Source organism: Chamaea fasciata, unplaced genomic scaffold (genome assembly GCF_029207755.1).
Source record: "Chamaea fasciata isolate MVZ Bird 193981 ecotype frontalis unplaced genomic scaffold, bChaFas1.0.hap1 SCAF_4, whole genome shotgun sequence".
In the NCBI taxonomy this organism is placed as follows: domain Eukaryota; kingdom Metazoa; phylum Chordata; class Aves; order Passeriformes; family Sylviidae; genus Chamaea; species Chamaea fasciata.
Window position 1 is genome coordinate 51,641,692 of NW_027094089.1, and position 12,259 is coordinate 51,653,950.

General features: G+C 39.0%; 1 long non-coding RNA gene across 1 annotated transcript; it reads right to left on the reverse strand.

Moving 5' to 3' along the window:
• Positions 1-328: 328 nt before the first annotated feature.
• On the reverse strand, positions 329-1,726 carry LOC136288920 (uncharacterized). Its single transcript, XR_010720648.1, has 3 exons — positions 1,674-1,726; positions 1,290-1,408; positions 329-766 (listed from the first exon to the last, which is right to left on the reverse strand). It is a non-coding gene; the product is annotated as an uncharacterized lncRNA (long non-coding RNA).
• Between the last annotated feature and the right edge of the window lie 10,533 nt (positions 1,727-12,259).

The following is a 12,259-nucleotide window of genomic DNA, read 5'->3' on the forward strand; positions in this document are numbered from 1 at the left end:
AATGCCAGAATAATAAAGATAGTTTCAGGCCATTTCAGTCTGATCTAAATATCTGCCTTTTATGAGAGTTCTTCTAAGTCCAGAAATCAGACTTTGCCTTTCTTGTCCTTCATCTTTGAATACAGACATCCTTTCATAAAGCATAATGAGAAGTGTATCTTGTTAATACTTTGCAGTTCTGGAAGAGAGAAAAAAATGTTGTCATCATCACCATCATCATTAATAACTTTTATTTTTATTTAAAAAACTTTTATAAAATGAATTTTTCTCTTTAACAGAAAACAGAAGCAGAACAGGAAAATGGGCAAGTGTTACAACCTGAAGCTGTCACAGCATCTCTCCTGAGAATTTTTAGTCTGCCAGATTTGTCACAATTCATCACACTGATTGCTGTGTCATCTTGCATCTTCAATGAGCTCTTCTGGGTAAGAAAAAGCTAAACTTTCTTCCCAGGCTTTGCCAACCCCTTTCCCTGCAACAGTAGCAGAAAGATCACACCATTTATCTGGGCCTTCAGCAAATGAGGGATGTCTTTACCTTTCTTTCACACTAGAGACTCAGAAAATAGAAGTGTTTAGTTAAGCAGCAAAGACATACAGCTGAGGCCTTGCTGTCCCTGCCATATCATAAATCAGTTGCTGATGGCCAGTTTGTAAAGTGGAACACATTCCTTCTTTCCACTCAGCTCTTTCTCTTTACTCCAAGAGGAAAAGGTCTGGCACATAGGGCTGAAGAACCAGAGGGTGGTGGGCTAGATATGTTTGCCCTGCGAAAGAGAGAAATGGGAGTTAATATGTGGACAGGGCAGTAATGTCTAAGACATGGCATGGTCATGATGAGGAAAGGTAATGAGGAAGCCAGGAGCAGTGCTATCCTTTTTTGTGAACTATTTGCTTTCACAACTAGCTCATTTTACCTTGCTGGTGTGCTAAGAAACAAGACAAGCCTTCTCCCCTACAGCTGTCTTTAAAGAAGGAAAAAAAGAAAACTATCCTTCTTTTTCTACTTAGGGAGAAATTAATGTACTATAGGAAAGGCAGCTCTGCCGTTGTCCCATAATAAAAAAAACCCATCGGTATTTGGAGCAATCACACCATACATGCACAGAACACAGAGATTATTCTTGTAACTCTTTTAATATTACAAGGCCATAGGGAACCCAGCTTTGGAGTTAAATAGCATGAAGCAAATCAATAAAAATTTCAATGTGAATTGCATATCTAAAGGCTGAAAGGCTAAGGCCTTGTGCCAAGACACAGAGCAGTGGCAGAGGATGGAAAATTACTTACTTTAATTAGTTTAAAACACAGAGCAAGATTCTGAGGATTGCTGGATGATTCATAAATGCAATGATTCTTTTTATCTAGTCATTGCAGGACTGAACTCCATAGGAATTCTCCTTTGTGCTCTGAAAGAGATGATTTTTTAAATAGCTCTTTCAACTATAAAGGCAATCTCTGATTTACTGACCTGGAAATATCCTCTGCATTATCAAGAAACAATGTCTGAGAATGATTGCTGCTTATACAATTATTAACTGACAGCAGAAGAGCTGGTGAGAGAAAGAAATCCTGGCTGTTTAGAGTATGTGGGCCCCAGGTACACATATGGTTTCTTTCAGATTATCCAGTGCATCTGGATCAGACACATCTCATCCACTTGTGCTTTCTCACCAGAAACTCTCTTCTCTTTACTCTTCTCCCCTCGCAGTTAGACCATTTCTTTTGGATATGAGGCAGCAGTATGCCAGTGAACATACCCTAAGCTTCATTCAAAACAGCTGAGCAGGTTCACCTGAAACTTTCTAAAGCATTTAGCCAGAGATACACACCTGGTACAAACAAGTATCATCCTGAATGCTGAGTGTAGAGAAAACTGCTAATTGTGTCAGGTGGGACATCATGGAAAATATCTGTCACATGGCACATCATCTGCTTTCCCAAAAGTGACAGAACCAATCGTGGTATATTGTGATTTGCTTTCTGTCCGAGCTCACTGTAGCTTTTTTTCTTTGAAAAGCATATATCAACAAGTGGCATTTCTAATGACAAGACAGTCAGTCTATTTGAATACATTTGTTTCACTGAGATCTTCAGACCATGGTCTGCAGGGGGATATGTCTGGGAAGCCAGTACAGATGAGAAGTCCTAGACTAATCAGGTGGAATTATGGTATTAGAACCTCGTTATTAGTAAGTTTGTGCTTATTTTCATTGCTGCTGAAAGAGGTTCAGTCAGATGGAGCAGGCACATTGGGGGCAATAGTGATATAAATGACATAGTAAATTTTGTCCCTAGTTTTCTGATAAAATCTAGGTACCTTCTGCAAACTGTGGCACCAGGGAGTGAAGAAGAAATAAGATGGATGCTGTCAGATTCATAATGCAATCCTAGCAGTCCTAATACTTTGAAAGACCTGGAGGTTTGTAGTCTGTTCTCCCTCCTTTCCTTTGTGATTTCTGCTACCTTTCCTTACCTCAAGCCCTTGAGACCAGTTCTAGGTGTTGGCACAATATTCCTTTATCCTGACTGATAAAGGAGACAATGCCCTATACACAGTACTGAATTCTGTGTACTGAATCAGAGGGGAACTGCATAACTGATTTTCCAGAAGTGTTGGCAAATGAAGGTAAAATTAAAAGCTCTGTGCAGATCTGAAAACCTCAACAAGTTAGGACATCATCATCTGCTCATCTGTAGCAAGTCTGGATGTCCTGGTTTGCTGTGCTGTTTCTGTTTTCTCGTGTAGTAATTCTCACAACACTGCCTGATCATTTCTAGAACAAGAGTAATAGCCTGGAAAAGCCTCCACAAACTGAAATTGAAAGGTGTACAAGCAGGTGAGAACATCATGTCTCAAGTGCTGGTCTCATTCTGACCTCTGAAATACTTAAAAAAAAAAAAGTGTTGTTTCTTTTACTGGAATATGTTATTTGGCCCAAATTGCACTCCACTGATAATCCAAGACCAAGTCTCAGAAGGATAATAATTCACCTTCCTCAGAAGGATAATAATTCACCTTCTTCCCACCTACTGTCCCCGGTACTCAGCAGCCAGGTTCTAAACGAAGTTATGCTTTTATCTATTTGTCCTTGCTAGAGGCAGTGAGAGTCTGTTAATTAAAAGGCAGTTATCACTGCCATAATCATTTCATCCTCTCAAATTTTAAAGAGGAGAGTGAAATCTTTAATAATGGACTATGGTTTTACCCATCATGGTTTTACCAGCATGGCTTTACCACAGAGCAGAATCTGGCCATTAAATCTAAAGAAATTTGGGGTTAGACGACACAGTTAGACTGGACTTTACTGCCCCAGTCCCAGCCTTTCCTGCCCTCACCCCCTGGTGTTTTTACTCTCCTTATGGTGATTTTCTGAGTAACTACTTTCCTACGCTCAAATGGACAAATTATAAAAGAAAGAAGGATACAAAGAAAAGGGGAAATCTATTGTAACAAGAGCTACCAATTATTTTGAGGTTTTGGGAATGTAATGGCCTCACATCTAGCGCACCGTTCAAAATTCTTTGACATCCTCATCTGGGGTCAGCTGATATTTATCCCTTTTTTATGGAAAATATCAGCTGTGCTGAAAGATAGGAAGTTAGAAACTGCTGTAATAGCTCACCAAATGTATGATTAGTAGCAATTCTTTACCTTGACAACAGGATGAGAAAGAAAAATCATCTGTGTGGGCAAGATAAACCTCTGCAAGCAGCAGTATACTGAGGCATCAGCATCTTCGGTCTCCCTCCTATCAGCAATGTGAAGGTGCAGACTGCAAACACCTTCTGCTCAGAGAATTACTAGGAAAATCTATGGCTGGCTCAATCTTCACACTTCATTTCACCATAATAAAAAACTTATAAGTAAAATATTCAACATGTCAAAAATTGTGCTCAGGTATACTGTGTTAAAACTTCATCTTTTTCTTTCCCCAGATTTTCACAAGCAACCCTCCAGCCCACTAAATTAGGGAACCTGGAAGGATAATCTCAAACAGATGATCCCTCACAAGTTTACATTATCAGCTGTTCACATGTTTAATTATAAATTTCTTGTTGCTTATCAAGCTTAAATGATCTCTGATGTGATAAAAAAAACATAAAAGAAGGAGCCATCTATTTCTGCAAGAACTGGGTTCAAAACTGACTTACTGTATGACACATGTACCGCCTATTCTGAAAAAAAAATTCAGAAAATGACACAGAAAAATGTGCTGTAAGGAAAAAGCATAATTTTAGAAATCCCTCATTGTTTAAGTAACAACAAAACCAACAAACTAACTAAACAAAATCCCAAGTGATCACAAAAGAAAGGGAAGAAAAATAAAGGCATTTAGACTTCAGAAAGTAGTTTTTGATTCCGGATTTTTTTTTTCCCCCACACTGGGCAAAAAAAGTTTATGCAATTTTTTTCAGAAAAAAATTTGGAAATTTTGCATTAAGTGTTCTCAGGGTGTTTATGGTGCAACAGTGAACTTACTTATTGCAGAACTGGCTGTGCCTGAATCTGCTCATCTCAGATATTTCTAGAGAGTCCAAGAAGGAATAAACCCTCTATACTTGTCCTGAGAGATAAATGAATGTTTCTTTAACTTGTAGTGTCTTTGAGCTTCACAAGATCATCAGTACTTATTTTCTACTGTCAGCTACAAAACTACCCTAACCCACTGGCCAACTACTGCAGATTTGGGCTGTGAAGGATAAATTTGAACATTCAGGGTAGGCCATCATACAGCATTAACAAAAACTGGGAACTGATTCTCATTCCCATGGACATTCATTCAACAGGCTTAAAATAAAGTGGGCCTGAAAATCAATCACTTCTCCAAGGCACAAGAAATTGAAAGCAGTTTTAATACAGACTTCACATTAATTTTCAGGCCCTGTTAGAACAGTTAATGTAGTCTTTCAGAGTTTTCATACACTAAACAACTGCAACATACATTCATCATATTTCTTGATTTAAAGCCTTCCAGTTTTCATGTTAACTCTTAATCACTCTCTTTTGTCAGTAGCTCTTAACTGCACAACATGGCCTGTTTCCCTGGGTTTGTTTTTAGCACTCCACACCTACTCTGCTTGGAGTCAGTAAATTACCAAGGGTAGCTTTGACATGACTCATTCTGTCTCCTGGATGATCTAACAGATTGTAAATATGAAGAAGATTTGTAGGGAAATGCACTGGGGAGATTGCGTCTGGATGTTTTTATCGTTAAAATATCGCTGCCTTGTGTTGTTCCTGTTCAACAAGGCAGACTTTTGTATGTAAATCTTTCCCTAAGCATACTAATGAGATACATAAAACTGCCTCCTTCTTCTGAGCAGCCAGAGTCCATAGAGAACTCTGTTTCTGCTGTAAGTTACGAGCACCCTGGAGGATACAACGTATCCAAAGCAGCCTTCATCTTTATAGGGTACTGACCTCTCCCTTCCTCGCTATGTAATAAACTCACTTTCAAGTCCTTCCAACTACAAGTAAAGGCAGAAAAGATTGGAAGCATTTACATATCTTGATTAAAAACTGTGATCTATGTCTTCTGCTTAATGAACATTCCTTAGTGTCACAGTGGTAACATGAGAAGTTTGGCTCCTGGTATGGACGCACCTTAAGTACTTTATGCAAAAATGAATGACTGGAGTGGGATGAATGTGCATTCTTGAAGGAATTGGCATAGGTCAGCAGACATTCCTAGTGCTCTTGGAGCAACAAAAAGGCTTAGTAGGCATCACTGAGTGTCTAACACAGAGACAGACAATCTACCATAAGAGGGTTTGGAAATCTGTATGTTTTGGTCTCTCATCTTATGACATTGTCTATAGGGCACACCAACTCACTTTCACAGAAAGGTCTTCACAGCACAGGCTCTGAGCAGTGCTCACTGGAAGCCCAGATATGCTCCACCCTGCCAGATAAAAGGCTTTTCTTCTGTGAGGGAATGCCCAGACAGCTACATATCTGATCTGAATGTTCATAACTACTACTACAGACCAGTGCTGTCCACCCTTGATGGGATCTGGCCAGAGGGATCTGTGGAAGTCTAAACCACTGTTAAGATCCACACAGATTGGTTCACCTGTCTGCAAGGGCTACAAACAGACTCAAGCTCCTCTCATCAAAAGAGCAAATTAATCCTGCAATGAGGCACTCTGGACGTGCAGGAGGGAAGGCCCAGGACGGGTCAACAAGACTCACTTCTTGGCTCTGATTATACAACCTCCCTGTGCCTGTGTCATTCCCCAGTACAACTCAAGCTGTTCAAGTACAACTGTACTTGAACAGCTTGAGGAGTGCTGTTCTAATTCAGTAATGCAATTAGTAATTCATACTAACTATTCAGTAATGACTTCTTGCACTTCAGGAGAACTTGATATCCAAACTAGACTGCCCTCATGGGGATTAGGGCTGGTTATCCTTTTTAATGTACAGACAACCAGACAACAGCTACTTCTGGTTCCCCCATCTTTCTCAGGCTGTAAAACTCCAGGACCATGTACTGCAGTCTGTTACGTGCATACAAGGCTCTCAGCTGGAGTAGCGAAGGAAAGAAGTAAAGGGAATAAGACAAACCTCTTGCTCATGAAGTGATAACGCATCCTTAAAGCTCCTGTGGCAAGAAGGCTGAGCAGCATAAGTCAGAAAGGCTTATGTCAGGTACCTCACTGGTGTGTTGCTCACCCAAAAGTGCACTGCATATCCTAGCCACTATCATTAAGAGGGTTGACAAACAGAGTTTTAAGAGCAAAGAACCCTTTTACACTGGAAAATAAGATGATGGCTGAAAAACTTTTTTCTAAGTTTGCATTTACTGACATAAACCAGAATGCCATACTGAAAATATTCAGACATAATTGGTAGGACAGGTGAGAAGTAGGGGAGAGTCTTAAATTATGGGTCAGAGTACTCACAATTCTTTTTGTATTTAAAATGCAAGAAAAAAAGTCCTGAATTTGTTAGAAATTAAAAGGTAAATACAGCTCCTGATCCCTGGAGACAGCAGTGGAACAATTAGAATTTTAAAACAGAAACATCAAAAGACATGATAAGGGAAAAGCTGAGTTTCATAAAGCAGAGACTTAGAGGCATATTAACCAAGAAAAAACAAGCAAAGTCAACCTATCCTTTAAAAGAGTTCCACAAGCATAGGAAAGGCTTTAAATGTCTCTATTACAGAACTTCTCCAAAAGAAAGACAAAAGAGAGTAAGACTTGAGACTCTGGCTGACCAGAACAGATGCAGCCCGTCTCCCAGCTGCCTCCTGGCCATCAGTTATGTCAGTTAGTGCACAATTGGAAGGTGTTCAGGTAGCAGGATAAGGAGGATATCATCTTTCTACCCGACTATAATTTTGAAGAGGGGATGAAATAATTGGTTTGTATTTGTTAAGCAAACAATGATCACATAGTTGAAATCATCAACATGGTAAGAGAGCGTAAAACATTGTATCTTATTTCTCCACGACAAATTATATCCCGCTTCTGAAATTGAGGTGAGCTGCAACATTGTGGAAATCTTAAGGACTGGGTTATCCAACATTGTCCACACAATCTCTTCTTTTAACATAAAAATAGCCATTTTTGGTCTAACTCAGAGGACCATTTAGCCCAGCTTGACTGTAACTCTAGACAAAAGCAAATGTATTGGAGAGACCAGGGGTAACCAGGTAAGCATGCAGCAATACTCTTCTAACCACAAGCAATTTCCAGTACAAGGACTTCCCCAGCCAAAGGAGATGTTTTTATATTTAAGAGGCCCCAACTAATTTCTTTCCTATGACTTTGTCAAGTTGCCCTCTGAATCTGTGTGAAGATTTAGGCTTTTAACAGCCACAGTATCCTGCAGCAAGGAGTTATAATGATAAATGATAAACTGTATAAAGAACAAAAGAAATCCATCTGCTTTGAAACTTCCTCCTTCTAATTCATATGTTGCTCTGTAACTTAGCTTTGAAGGGACAGTGAACAGTCAAACCCCATTCACCGTTGTATCTTCCCAGTTTTCTCTTTTCCATGGTGCAGTGTATTTACTATTTTTCATAGTAGTAGAAGTCTGTTTACTCATTTCCAAAGCTCTCACAGATCTCTGATCATTCCCCTTCTCTGTACTGTACTTTACTAAAAAGATCCTATGCAAAACAGTTACAGATGGCTGCTGTTCTTTTTTACCTTACAAACGCCAGTGAATTGCAGGGCTTGGGTAGACAGGAATGAGTGACAAGTTATCCAGGAGCCCAAACAGTTACCCGAACCTGGACCAAGGGAAACATTCTAAGGAGCAAGAAGTGGTCCACAGGCAGGAGAGAGACAGGACGCTCTCTTGTCCCTGTCAGTATTGTCCCTTTCAGATCTGTAGCAGATGTGTGGGTCTGCTTTTAGGTTGGTTTCCTATTGTTAGAGAAATTGTGTATACAGGATCAGATATTTTCTCAGTTTAGTTAAGGAAACCCAGTACTAGAACAGACACAGTCATAAATGACACATAAACTTCTAGAAATGCCCATCTGCTGTCTCCCACTTTAAACAAGAGAGGTGACAGCTTCTAAAATACTTCACTCCCCTCCACCCCTTTTTTTTTCAACCCAAGCTTTTATTTTTGAGCTTTTAGCACCACCTTTATTAGACAAATTCTCAGATTCAGTAACATCTCTGAGAACCCTGAAAGTGATGTCTGCAACTGCTGACAGCTGTGAGGGTTAATCTTTTCTCTTAAAGCTGCAGAACTGCTATTAATACATTAAAAAAATCTAGTTTTAAAGAAATTACAATACTATCCTTCCTTCAGGATCAAAGCACAAAGCCAGATAACATGACTCAACAATATCCAAGAGCTCTAAAGCCATAAGGCAAATAAAACTAGGTCAATGTCTGTAAAAGTTGCAAACCATAAGCCAGTCTTGTGATCTCATGGAGAAGGATACAGGTTTGTATATTTCAGCTAAACCAGACATCCAGCTGAGTTTTAAAGCCGTGAATAAACACTTCCCAGAATAACAGCTGAGAAGAGCATAATCGGCAGTGACTACTGTATGAGTACAAAAGAAGATACTAAGAAATAGAAAAAGATTTTCCAGATGAGAACTGTCAGAGTCTGAAAATGAAAGGGCAGCTCCAAGCCCATCTTTTCTAGGACAAATTCAAGTATATGGCTTATTAAATTCTCTCACAGCTGGAATGATCAAAAGAAGGAAAATCAGATGAGAAGCACTGTCTGCTCTAAACGTATGAGGAAATTTAAAGCTTTGCAGTAATGTCTGTTTTAAAAGAGTAAGTGCCAAATTATGGCAGCCATGAGCAGAGCTGGATCATTCTTTCAGCCTATCTATGAAGCCTGACCAGCACATAAAGGATCTGTTCCTTCCCTAGGTACAAGTTGCTTCTTGAGAAGAACAAACTGAGAAACATGAAACAGTACTAAACATTATGGGCAGTATACAGGCTTGTATTGCTCTTTCTAGAAAGGCATTTTTAGAGGTGCTTTGCTCATTTAGGGCTCCAGTCTCCCACGTATGTGCATAGCAGTATCTAAACAATTGGCCACCACTGAAGGCAAACCAAAAGAAACCAAGATACACACTGAGAAAGCACCTCAGAGCCAGGCTAAGAGTTGAAGCACACTGCTTATGCTTTGTCCAAATCATCCAAAACGGAGGGTATTCCAGAAAAATACCTTAATCTTGTTGAGATTTCAGAACTCTGTCTGGAATCTCAGATGCCCACTTCAGCATGTGAAGAACAGATCTGAAGTTCACATGGGCAACTTCTGAGAGATTCAGTTGTATCCTGTTCTTTGCTCTGTTTTTTTCTTCTCTCTTCCAGCTTTTCTCCCATTAGTCTGCCACAGGTAGATCACTCTCACCTTCCCCCAGACTCCCAGACTCCTGGGAAAAGGCTCTATTTCTCAGTCCGTGCACATCACCACAGTGCTACTGGTTGAGTCAGAGAGTATATTTAAGCCAATGAGTCATCCACAGCTCTTTCAGAAGGGATTTTTTTCTAAGACCGCTATTACTGATACAAGCTATAATGTGACTATTGAGACATAATTGGTAAGACAGGTGAAGTAGGGGAAGACCCTTATTATGGGTCAGAATAGCCACATTTCTAACTGAAATGCTTTAGGTGAGGCAGAACTCATTCTGGAGAGAACAATCTTAGTGCAATAAGTGACAGCCTTCTATTTTTTTTTTTCAAGATTTCATTTTCTTCAACATCCAGAAATGCCACTCATCTTTTTAGAGATTGTTGGCATGAACTAGAAAACTGTGTAATGAGTTAGGTTCATTTACAGTCACATACAAAACTAAGCAGAACTCAATTACTTTATTATTATTATTATTATTAACAAAAAAAAAAAAAAAAAAAACCAAAAGACCTCACACAAAACCATGAATAATGACAATTAACAAACACCTCTAACATTCAGTACACTTAGAAACATTCTTCTAAACTATAACCAAAAATGGGCATGGCAATGTTTTGAAAATTATTCCACAAAGTTTGCGTGTGTTTGCAACTAAAAATGAAAGGAAGTCAGCGTGTTTCAGAATGCTTTAATATTAAATATTCTTCTGCTTCTGATGTAAGTCAACTTTCTTAGAGAAATATAGTCCAAGGTAAAATCACATAGGACGAAAACATAAAACAGAAGAATGTATTAAATCAGCAACAGTTTCCAGCCTGCAGAAAAAAACTGTAGTGATAAAACAACTCACCAAAAGGATATGACAGTAATTAAAAGATAATATAACTGACAGTAATTCACCATAAAAATTTTCATATCTGTTCATACACAGTTTCAAAAAAAATGGTTGTTCTTTATTTCTTTGCTGAGCAGGAAGGTGTCCTAATTGACAGACCATCCCATTAGGTATTGTTCCCAACTGTCAGATTTCAGGAGAAGGTTGCACATTATCACACAAAACAGTAAAACTCAGTTCTTTAGAAAGTTTTTCAGGGCAAGGAAGAGGCTAAAAATAAAAGTAGAAAGAGATTTTTTACAAAATTGAAGACTACATCTTTCAATCCAGCCTAGCAGCTAAGGCTTTCAATAGAACAACAAAAGTAATTTTGACCTTATCTTTGACTGCATCCTTGGAAGACAGCTAAAGAAATGAGTGTGAGTCAGCACAGAGAAATGCGTGTGTTTTCTAAACTCCCAGCCGAATAAAAGAAAGAGGAAACACAATTTAACCAAAGGAAAAGTACCCAGTCAGATCAGATGTGGGGCCGTTAAGAGATGAATAAGAAGTAAACTTACATAAGTATCTCTAAAAAACAATGAAAAGAAAATTTAAGGCTGTGAAATTCTTTACACAACCTGTACAAACAGCTTTCTTTCTCTAGACCTTAACAATTGGTTCTGAATAGACCCAGCTTATGAATAGTAACTATTCTTCCTAAGCAAAGATTGTACACAGCAATAGAAGCTCTCGAATGTCACCTTTTCTGCAGCATCATGGCATAAAGTTCCTGCAAATTTCAGCGTTCAAAAGCCAGCAATGCTCTAGAGAAATCAATCTCAATCTCAATCTATGGAAAAAAAAAATCTCCATCAATATATGGCTTGTGAAATAATGACAGACTGAAATTAAATGGCAGTTTCTCTCATTACTATCATTCCTTTACCAGCAGAAAAATCACACAGAACAGGCCTAATGCGGACCTAGTTGATACAGCAAAGTATAAAAATATGAAGCACCTGAAATTAATTAGGAAGTACAATGGGAAATAAAAATGGCAGAGGTCACCACAGGTTGATCAGCACCTCCCCTCACTGACTAAGCTTTACCACCAGCATAGAGAATCTGTTTGCTACACACTCTGTTTTGTTGAATAGCACAACCCCGTTTCCGTCATTTACAAGGGCTCATCCTACAATGCTGGTTTTTTTAGTTTAGGGGTCACTTTTCTCACTCTAGGCATCATAGATCTGTTAGGTCATGGATCTTCTAAGGTTTGACTGCCACAAAAATTCACCTGTACATTTCTGAAGGAAATTGAAGCCATCTCAGGAAATAAGCAAGTGGCATACAAAGCATTAAAAAAGTTGTATATTTTTCCTGAGAAATACAGTTGTGTACAGCTTTTGTCATTGAAGTATTCTCTGTTCAGTTAGGTGGAGGAAATTGTGTCCTACAGGTCTTTATCAAAGTACTTCCCCTAAGGCATTGAAGGCATTCCAGAGACAGGATGCTCTCTGCATAAGCAGAGCTCTGAGCCTCACTAGTTCTTTCTTCCCATCGTGGCATGGACCCAAATCA